Source organism: Ceratina calcarata, unplaced genomic scaffold (assembly GCF_001652005.2).
Source record: "Ceratina calcarata isolate Rehan_Ccalc_2016 unplaced genomic scaffold, ASM165200v1 scaffold159.2, whole genome shotgun sequence".
Lineage (NCBI taxonomy): Eukaryota > Metazoa > Arthropoda > Insecta > Hymenoptera > Apidae > Ceratina > Ceratina calcarata.
The window spans coordinates 78,810-89,901 of record NW_017137177.1 but is presented as its reverse complement, the minus strand read 5'-3'; the positions used below and the strand labels follow the sequence as shown (position 1 = coordinate 89,901).

Below are 11,092 nucleotides of genomic sequence, written 5' to 3'. Positions count from 1 at the left end.
AGCCATGTGTCCTATCTTCGAGTGTCGAAGGTCGACCCATTGACCCATTGACGTTCTTCTACGAGCAGGTGCACTGACCAACGAAGAAGTAAGTTCAACTTCGATTCTTTTCACATTTTTCATAATTTTACCTATCCTGTAATTTGTAAAGGTGTTTGTTATTTCATTGAGCATGTTACATTTGTTCAGTGAACGTAAGTAACGACTAATCCTTTTTTTTCTTCTGATATTTAACCAATTTGTTAGTTTCTTTTTGCATGAAACTTTTGTTCCAACCTGTACTCTCGTCGTGAGCGCGACATACGGGCGCGACAACGCACGAGGCGGTTATCGCGCTCCTGCCCGCCTTGTATACTCGCGCTCTGATTGGGCGGGGATTTTTGTTAATAACTCAATAACCACGCCTCGGACAACTTTTTCGCAAAGGAAAAACTTGTTTAAAATCACCTCAGGAACCTCCCATTAAAATATGTACCACTAGTCCTGGGACACCCTGTATAATAGCAGGCGTTATAACGTTTGTGACACACTGCAACGCAATATTTCAATGCAAAGACGAGAGAGAAAATTGTGCACTCATGTCAGTGTGCAGCAAGTTGTCATCGATTAGTGGATTATGCGATTGCATTATCCTTACATACACGAAAATTCAGTCTACTATACAGCGGATCCTGCAAAATGTGTGATGAGTTTTTGTAAACCGCGGGGTCGGGTCCCGGCGAACGTGTTGAACCCACCTCGCGCCGGCCCTGGTTGTCGGATCCCACAGCTGATCCGAAAACATTATTTATTAACATCATGCAAATTACAATATACGTATATTTGCTTCGCATCAATGATTCGTATTATCATATTTTTATTCCCATTATAATTTGGCTCGGCGTTTTTTTTCTCGGCTGAAATAGTTATTAACAATCTACAAGGGACTGTCGGAAGGAATCGCAAGGTAGGCTTTCCTTGCATTTCGCTCGGAAGCTGTCGGTCTCCGACTACGAAGCGGCCAAACAGCGGGCGGTCAGTCTGCAAATTCGGCGTCGTTTTTGACCGGGGGCCTATGACCCTCCTGCTTTTACACGCTTTTCCCTATACTCTATCCTACCGACTACAACCCTGATTTCGCTCGTTTTCGAACTGTCGGAACCGACAGCTGTCGGAAGGATATCGTATAGTAGGAATACTCCTGTAAGCCTACCCTCCGATTCCTTTCGACTGTCCCCTGTAGGTTGTTAGTTAATAATTATTTCATCCGGGGCAAATAACGCCAAGCCAATTGCGTATTATAATGCGAATAACAATATGATAATAAGAATCATCGATGTGAAGTAAATATACGTACATCGTAATTTGCATGATGTTAATAAATAATGTTTTAGTTTTTGGGAACCAATAGAATATGTGTATAAAGAAGATATTGTTTGGAGTGCGAGTGTATCGCCCTCGCTTCTCATTAGTTCTATAAACCATTTTTTTCAACACAGCGCCGCACTTTTCGAAGAGGGTATGACAATGGTACTTCAGTACATAGTGTAAACAATCTGTTGACTTCATGTTTCTCGCCAAGGTTGTAGAGGAAGAATTAGTAGGGTATCCCAGAAAAAGTGTTAGAGCCGAAAATGGCAGATTGGGAGGGTCATAGTGAACAGCAATATCCTTTGGCAAAATGAAAAATGGGGCTTGGTCACCGAGCTATTAACGAAAAACACGGACGAATAAGAGCGCTCGGTTGGTGTGAGCTCCGGCTCGGGATCGTCGGCTCGGATCCGGACGCCTCGGTTTTTGAAGCATAAGGAAGCGTTTCCCTCAGTACGAAGCGTTTTAAGAAAATAACGAATAATGAACTATATAAATGACAATGCAAGGATATTCTTCGTTCTTTATTATGAATAACAATTAATACACTTAATCGTTATTGAAGTGGAATGGATAGGCAAAAGAGGAGGTTAGTAAGATAAATGAGAAATTAGAAAGTTGCAGCGGACGTTGAATTTAAAAAATTGAAAAACATTACAGATTGGACTTACCGATTCATTTGCAAGTGCACCTGCTCCGAGGAAGATGGGTCACAGTCAGCGGGCATAGAGGTATTACAGATAGAGTAGGGAAGGTTGCCCGAAAACCGTATCCTGAATAGAAAGAGAGAGACAATAAGAGACCTCTCTTTATCTCTTTCTACTAGCGTATGATAGAAAGAGACAGAAAGAGGTCTTCCATAAGGTCTTCTATTTTCTTTCTCTATCTAATGAGTATACAGTACCACTTACACAAGAGCCTATGTCTTCCCTACTCTATCTGTAATACCTCTATGTCAGCAGGTCAGCATACCAATCCTTCCCGCTTGCAGGTAGAATCGGCCACAGATGATATTCGGTTTGGGGAATGTTTCGTACCGTGATTCCGCGATTCTAAATTGAATTACCAAAGGGTTGTAAGTCCTTTGCGCGTTGATGCGACGGTATCGGACGGTGACTGCGGCATACAACTTAACTGGCTACCGCTGATTTTGAATGATGGATTGATTGATTGTTGGATTCAGTGTAACATGATAACAAGATAACTTTATTCTAAAACTTCGTGTACAAAATATTTTACGAGATGGTTCCTTGGCTCTTTGTCGGAGCTGACTGACTCTAGAGAAAACTGTCTGCTGGCTTCTAGTTTCTCGTTCTTCTTGATTGGCTGTGCCTCTCCTCCGAAGTGCATGCGACAAAATTGCATACTTGTTATTCCTCCAATGAGGAAAAAACTGGGAGTCGTGACCGTGGCCGACGGAGGTCCCGCGTAGGAGCCCTTTTTACCTGAGGCCCAAATGGCCTCTGGTCAGCAGATGTTGGTGTTTGGATTTACTTGGTCGTAAAACAAGCGTTTTGGGATGACTATTGACATACCCTTCTGGCCCGTTGAGATTAAATTGGTAGACACAAAAAATATGAGCCGTAAAGTATTCTATGTTTTTTGGAAACGTGTTGCTTAGCGTCTCGTCCGACGCTCCAGGAAAGAAACCCCGCAATGACATTTACACTGCATGATCACTGTCACTCTCAGAAAAACATTCGGTTACTTTCTGGGACGTTTAATGTTAGAGTGCAGGGGCAACAGTGTAAGTGTTTGAAAATTTTTAAGTGGGAAGTGACAGTGGTGTAGTGAAGTTAAGTTCGTCTATAAAAGTCAATCAACTCCTTTCGAAGACGTGTATTGATAGGACGCAGGAGCAACAATCTTGATAAAATTTTTAAGTGTAGAGTGACAGTGATCGTGCAGTGTAAATGTCATTGCGGGGTTCCTTCCCTAAACCGAAGATCATCTGTGGCCGATTCTACCTGCAAGCGGTAAGGATCGGTACGCTGACCCACTAACCGTGACTCATCTTCCTCGGAGCAGGTGCTCTTGTGGATGAATGAGTAAGCCCAATCTGCAATATTTTTGCAAGTTTTTTAAATTCACAAATTTTTTAAGTTTGTTGCAACTTTGTGATTTCTCATTTATCTTACTAACCTCTCTTTTTGCTTATCCATTCCACTTGAAGAACGATTAAGTGTATTAATTGTTATTCAGGGAGTTCTGTTTGAACCGTCGCTGAAGTAAGACGTGTTTACGAGTCCTGTTACCGAGGTTTAGTGAGCTAGTACATAGATAATTACTCTTCCGCACCGGTGTGAAGCATTCGACCTCATATCTGGGTGACCGACACCTGGCTACCCTTTGCATACATGCAAAGGAGCTTCTGATAACAGGAGCTCCAAACCAAAATAAAAAGATAATACAATGGACAATCCAAGTCAAAAAGAACCTACCACTGTCTCGTATGTCCCTGTGGTACAAAAAGAATCATTCCCTACCAAGGACCAGGCCATAATTATGGATGCAGTGGAAGGAATCTCGATACAGGAATTCAGAGTCCTGCAAGGGCCGAATGAACGGGCCGAGCCCCCTCCACACAGCAGTAACAGTGATTTGCGATAACGCGCACGTGACACCTTTTCACCGTTGGCCCGTGAATCTGCGATCGGCCCTTGCCAGCCCGTAGTAACCAGTGACAGCTCGTAGTTGCGAATGCTGCGCTATATTCCATTCATGATTAGCTGCTCGATGCTCGCGATCGACCGCTCTACGGTCTCGCCGTCACACTCCTTATTCATGTACTTATTTGTACTTATATTATTTATGTATTATATTATTATATCATTAATGTATATTTATTATACATGCTATTGCAGGATGTAAAATATAAAATACAAAAAATACAAGAAGTATACGTTATTTATATAAGTAATGTAGATATATTAAGGAATCGAAAATGTCAAGGAGTTTGCATAGTTTTTAATTTGCATTATTTTCCGCAAATGTTGTGTTAATCATTTATGAGTACTGTTTAGTTGATTCGAAAAGGATATCAAAATTATTAATGGTCCGCGTTTGTTATATTGCATTCTTTTTGGGATTCTGTGCCAATTATCATTTAAACTTATAACAATAATGCAACAAGTAGAAAGAAGAAAGTGTAGAGTGGAAAATAAATTATTATAGACAAAACATTTTTATATATGTAGTACATATATGTAGTACATATATAAAAATGTTTTGTCTATAATAATTTATTTTCCACTCTACACTTTCTTCTTTCTACTTGTTGCATTATTGTTATAAGTTTAAATGATAATTGGCACAGAATCCCAAAAAGAATGCAATATAACAAACGCGGACCATTAATAATTTTGATATCCTTTTCGAATCAACTAAACAGTACTCATAAATGATTAACACAACATTTGCGGAAAATAATGCAAATTAAAAACTATGCAAACTCCTTGACATTTTCGATTCCTTAATATATCTACATTACTTATATAAATAACGTATACTTCTTGTATTTTTTGTATTTTATATTTTACATCCTGCAATAGCATGTATAATAAATATACATTAATGATATAATAATATAATACATAAATAATATAAGTACAAATAAGTACATGAATAAGGAGTGTGACGGCGAGACCGTAGAGCGGTCGATCGCGAGCATCGAGCAGCTAATCATGAATGGAATATAGCGCAGCATTCGCAACTACGAGCTGTCACTGGTTACTACGGGCTGGCAAGGGCCGATCGCAGATTCACGGGCTAACGGTGAAAAGGTGTCACGTGCGCGTTATCGCAAATCACTGTTACTGCTGTGTGGAGAGGGCTCGGCCCGTTCATTCGGCCCTTGCAGGACTCTGAGTCTCCACCATGTTCGCGTTGTCCCCACTTTCCGGCCGAGGGAAAAAATATCTCAACGCTGATGCTAGGCATGGTCAGCGAAGGCGCATGAGGTGAATAGTAGTGAGGCTCGAAATACGGGCGAAAAAGAGGGGAAGCGAGCCGTGAGGGAAAAATTATGCGCACCCTGGGCGTACGGATCCGAGCCGGAGCTCGCACCAACCGAGCGCTCTCATCCGTATTTTTCGTTAATAACTCGATAACCAAGCCCCATTTTCCATTTTGTCAAAGGAAATTATTGTTCACTATAACCCTCCCAATCTGCCATTTTCGGTTCTAATCCCTTTTGTGGGACATCCTGTATTTAAAATCAGAAAGATCCTGTAAAAAGAAAATTACTTGATTAATAGAATGATATAATCTTTTATTTTGAAAATCGCTTAAGTCTATTTATAGACATCAGAAACACATTACTTGTTAAACAATGTATCTCATGGTAATTATATTTTATTTTATAATAATTAAATTTTTTAAAAATTATCGATTATAATTTATATTGCGATATGGTAATTATGGTTGGTGAATTATACACCCTTAGAGACACAAGAACATTATACTGTTATGTTATCAGTTACGGATATTTTTAAAATTAAAACGCAAGCCTTTAAATATCTCAATCTTGATAAACGACTCATGTGTATGTAAACGTTCTTTGTTGTGTATAATAATGACGAAAATCAAGATACTATCATCTGATGAACCTCCCTGTATATTTAGGGTAAGTGACTGAATTTCTGTCATTGTAACAATTTCTACTCACTAACTTTTCGTTTGGTATTTTATGCAGTGTGTCTGAGAAAAAGCCAACTGAGCTAATACTTCCGTGGCTCAGTGCGGGTCCTGCACTTGTTCTTATTGGTCAGTGTTTTTCGTTAATAATTCAAAAACCATGCCTCACTTTGCATTTCTCCAAAGGAAATTGTTGTTCAGAAATACCTACGAAATCTCTTCGACTCTAACACAGTTTTTTCTGCGACACCCTGTATTAATCCGTGTATGTAAGCCAGTGAGCATAAATTGGGACGTGAACAAAAATCATGTTATACGAAAAGTTGGATAATTTCCATACAGAAAGTTGAAACAACAAAGGGAATTGAAATAGAATTAAATATTAAACTGTTATGTATGATTTTCAGATCAGATAACATCGCGCCGTCTTACGTATCTAATATCTACAAGTATAATTGATAACGAAACTGATGTAGCACTTCAGCTAAGAAAAATACAATACTTAAATATTTACAAACGTTCAATGTTTTTTACAATGATTTCCATGTTTTCAACGTTAGATACCTACTTTTAAGTGCCTACTTCCTCGACGCACTTTAAGACATATTTTAACCAGCAGCAAATATTCCAATATCACAAAGTTAATAACATTATCTATGAATTGCTTGAACGCAGTGCAGACTGTGGGCGATAATGCGTGTTGCATTTATAATCTTTCCAATCCAGTATCACTGGCTCCCGACACTGATTACTGGGTAAATATTAGACAGTCTAAGAATTTCTGAATGGTCGTTGTCCCAGAGATAGCGTTGGAGCGAATATAATAGCTATTGTGCCTAAATGGATTCTAATAACAGTAAAATGGAGTGATAAAACTGTGTTAGATAGTGAATTTCCAAATTTTAAAAACATCCAGTTAATTATTCGAACGTTTTTCGTGTTTCTTACTTGAAAAGTGTACAATTATAAAATTTTATTTCACGTTGGATAAGAAACGTACAATGAGGAATAACAAGTAAATAATTGTTAGATATTTAAATGTAAAGTAAGACTTGCCAGATGGAGTCTATTGCATTTTCGGGCTTAAGGATGCATAGACTACATATTTAAATAGTGCTAACATGTTGAATTTGTTATTATTGATTTCTATTACCATTAAAAAGCTACTTGCAAAATTTTAAATCAACTCATGGGTTTATTGAGAAATTATAGTGACTTAAAATTTGCATGTACTCTTATGATAATGAGCAATAACACAAAGAAAACTTCACTTTGATCTCGAAAATAACCCAGAAAAAACAGTGATGAACTATTGAAAAGAGGTCATATCGAATCACCAGTGTTTTATGAACTTTCTAAAAAAATAATCATCATCCATGGATTTTAAAGGAAGTTATTGATTAAAATATAATAACAAAATTACAAATCGAAAAGAGGAGTCCTGTCCTATTTCTACAATATTTTTTGAACCATTAGAACNAGTAAACTTTTTTCATCCAAAATCATTGTTCTTCCGACGTCTGATTTCTTTTTTAATTATAGGAAATGCGTTTCTCTAAGGTACATAAACGATTGATTGTATAGCCGATACATCCTTAATAACCTGTCTATCCAGGGATAGATCATGGTTCAATAGAGTGCATGGACGTTATAACGACCATGTTGTATGGACATTTTATTTTTCGTACATGAAAATTGAAAATACTTATTTGTTTACGGTTGCATTTATGTTCATCTGTATAATTTTAAAAAACTGTAACTACACACATAAGGTGCATATCTAGAGGTTCTCGTTTCATAAAACCAAAACTGATAAAGCCAAAATTCTAATAAAAATTAATTTCAGTTTAGAAATTTTTCTACGACTTAGGAAAAGCAGGACTCAAATGAAGCTGTTAACTTTTATAAATAGAAGTTATTTATCGAAATCTTAACTCTTAAATCATATTTTCTGTTTTAAGGGAATCTTCCACATTAAATGTTTAATTTTAACAGTTATAATATGTTTGATTAATAGAAGTTCTCAAAGATTGTACAATTCAGAACACGTATTTAAAAATGGAGTATAAAATTTAACCCATTTACATCATAAGCTCAAATATGCGCGGAATTTTGGGATATGGTCCAATTTTCTATTTCTTCAAATAATACAAACGGGTTAAGATTGTCTTTTTAACTAGTATTATTTAAGAAATTGAATATGTAGAAGAGAAAGTGCATTACAATTCCAGTATAATTAAATTTGATTTCAAATTCAAACCAACACTAAAATGTTCTTAGAAATACTATTTGTTACAACGTGAAATTTTTCAGAACAGAATAAATGTTCTTGTTAATTAAAATTATTGTACATTCTCCACAGACAAAAGCGTATAAAGCACTTATTACATTGCATAATTTAACATCTTTCTCGGTGCAATAAAGATAATAATGAGAGAATTACAGATACTTTATAACTCATTAAAGATTTTTACAGTCTCATTCAAGTTTAAACCAGTAGAACTTTTATTTAATACTTCAAACGCTGTTCGTGTTTGATATTTGAAAAGTTAAAATACAATTATAGAAGTTTATTTCACGTTTGATGAAAATCGTAGAATGGAGAATAACAAGGGAAAAATTTACTTCAGTTTAGAAGTTTTCAACTACTTAGAAAAAACTTAAACGATCTCCTTGAGTTGTTTATCCTCCTTAATTCAACGAACGTCTTTCGCGTTTAATACTCGAAATAAAGAATTTTATTTCATGTTTGATAAAAAAACGTAGAGAGGGGAATAATAAGAATTAGAACAGCCTTTCTACATGAGAAAGCTCTCGCTCCTTATCAGTCAGATAAACAGTATTAACTGACACGGAGAAGCCTTTTTACTATTTGGAAGATCTATTTACAGGTGACAACGTTCTCATTCAGATAACCATTCCTGGTAACATGTCCTATTATTGAGTCGACGTTATATTACGGGCTCTTGACGGACTCAAGCACGCGATAAAACTATGTAATGATTAAATGACGCATTTTTACATAGGATAATCCGAAGAACAAAGAGAGTCGAAGATCCAATGTATGTAACGTTCGGTATCTGCGGCGCGTGGAACAAGATAATTAAAAGCGATTTCTCGCGTCGAGTACCAGGGAGAAATTAATATCGATCGCTAGACACACGGAGTTGATAAGATAAACGGATGATGCCATATTACAAATGTACTCGCGATTAGGCGAAATTTTAGTCAAAAACGAACGTGGCTGCTCAGTAGGCTTCGAGACAGTGGGTCGAGTCGTGCACAAAAGTAATCCTCTGTTACTGATACAGAAACGTTCTGTTTAACTACGGCTTTACGTATCCCAGACTCCTTCAATTCAGTCATTAAATCGAGTTATTTTACACATGTAAGTTTCACTCACTGAGTTATTTCAAAAGCGTGATGCACTTAAAATAATTATTTTCGAAGAATTCGGTTTTTGCAAACAACGAGATATTGAATCAGTTTTAACTTATGATAAATTCATATACAGTGTTCCAAAATTGAAGAGATTTCCCACCTTTTTCATTTCAATTACTAAATCGTGTTATTCTATGTATATATTATAGTTTAACGCAATGAGTTATTTTAAATGTCTATGTTTAAAATAACTGGTTTCGAACAAGACGTTTCTAGCGAGCAGCTGAATCAATTTTAGTTTTTCGATAAATCGACGTACTCTAATCCAGAGTTGTTCGTTAAATTGAAATGATTTGAACGAAGACGTAACACACTTCATTGAATTGTGAACCGTGTGCCGTGTGTCCGTGAAACTAGTGCCGATATTCTTCTTCGTTGCGACAAATCGATTTCACTTTTCGAAACGTTGTCAGTAGGTTGTTCATCGTTTCTTCGCGAGGAATGATGTGACCGCAAGGACCAGGAACGCGCGGATTTGTTCGAAGTAGAGCGTGCCGATTTCTTGAAAGTAAGTTGTCCGAAGAATTAAACTTTCAAGGCTCTTCTGGCTATAACTTGCAATAGAGATACATATTTAACGCAATGTAGATAAGCAGTCATTATCGTAATACTACACTACGGGTTTTATGCATCTATTAGAAAACTTAATGCGGTATAAAAAATATATTATTTATATTTTAAAATATTTATTTTACTCAGTGTTAATTTATATTTTAAAATTGATAATNTACTTTATTTTGGACACGAGCTTTTTGGGTATATATTATTATGCTTATACAGAGTTTGAATTCATTTTTTAAGCAGTATAGTAAATATCCCAATTTCTGTTCACATCACTGTTTCAATCTCACTGGCTTATGATTGCAAATAAATTGATAAAAAAGACAGTGAAATTGTGTTTTGAGGCAGATTAAAGGGTACAGTTTATTTAGAATTACTTCTGTAGAGATTCCATAACCAGAACAATCTTGATTTTAATGCATGATTGTAAAATAAGAGATTTCACAAGTAGCTCATAAAACAGAGAAATTAAATTTGTTTTACAGTCCCAATACAAAAATTGTCAGTAATGTCTTTATTAATCTCTTATAACAGCTAAGACCTCCATTCCCCCTTACTACTAGTTTAAAAAAATACAAAAATAAAATAGAAATGGACTTACGAATAAACATATATTTATACATAAAGGACATCAAAATAAACTAAAACATAATTCCATAAAAGAACATGTGACAATATAGAAATTGTATTCAGTGTCTCAGGCTGCCTATTTCTGAAATCACAAGCGTGATATGCATTATGAGTAATTCCTCACCGTTTCTTAAATAAATATTTAATATCTGTCAACTTCATAGTAGTCTAGCTAATTCAACGTAAATATTTCACATGTGTTCAGTGTGCAATGCACAAAAATTTGATATCCAAATGCACAGAGCTAAAACGTTAAGTGAAAATATTGTCAACACGATACATTTGTTTCTTATTTAAGTAAAAATTATATGTACGTTTAATACACAGTTATGTTACTCATCAGTGTCGATTTTAGATAACCTAAATTTATAATAACTATTATATAAAAGAATCGTTTCGTACGTTTGAATTTTTTGGTTGCTCTTGATTGTTAATAATAATAATAATAAATACACTGTTTTATACCTGTCTCTTA

At 35.9% G+C, this 11,092-nt stretch overlaps 1 protein-coding gene and 1 long non-coding RNA gene across 2 annotated transcripts in view; one reads left to right on the top strand and one right to left on the bottom strand.

Annotated features, from left to right (window-relative positions):
- Positions 1-2,535: 2,535 nt before the first annotated feature.
- Positions 2,536-4,155, bottom strand: LOC113465241 (uncharacterized). Its single transcript, XR_003390082.1, has 2 exons — positions 3,493-4,155; positions 2,536-3,409 (listed from the first exon to the last, which is right to left on the bottom strand). It is a non-coding gene; the product is annotated as an uncharacterized LOC113465241 (long non-coding RNA).
- A 3,356-nt stretch (positions 4,156-7,511) lies between these two features.
- Positions 7,512-11,092, top strand: part of LOC108632518 (putative aminopeptidase-2) — a 53,943-nt gene continuing 50,362 nt past the window's right edge. Inside the window, exons 1-2 of the mRNA XM_018037169.2 lie at positions 7,512-9,373; positions 9,843-9,934. The gene's annotated coding sequence lies outside the window, so the exon portion shown is untranslated. The remainder of the gene's footprint in view (positions 9,374-9,842; positions 9,935-11,092) is intronic.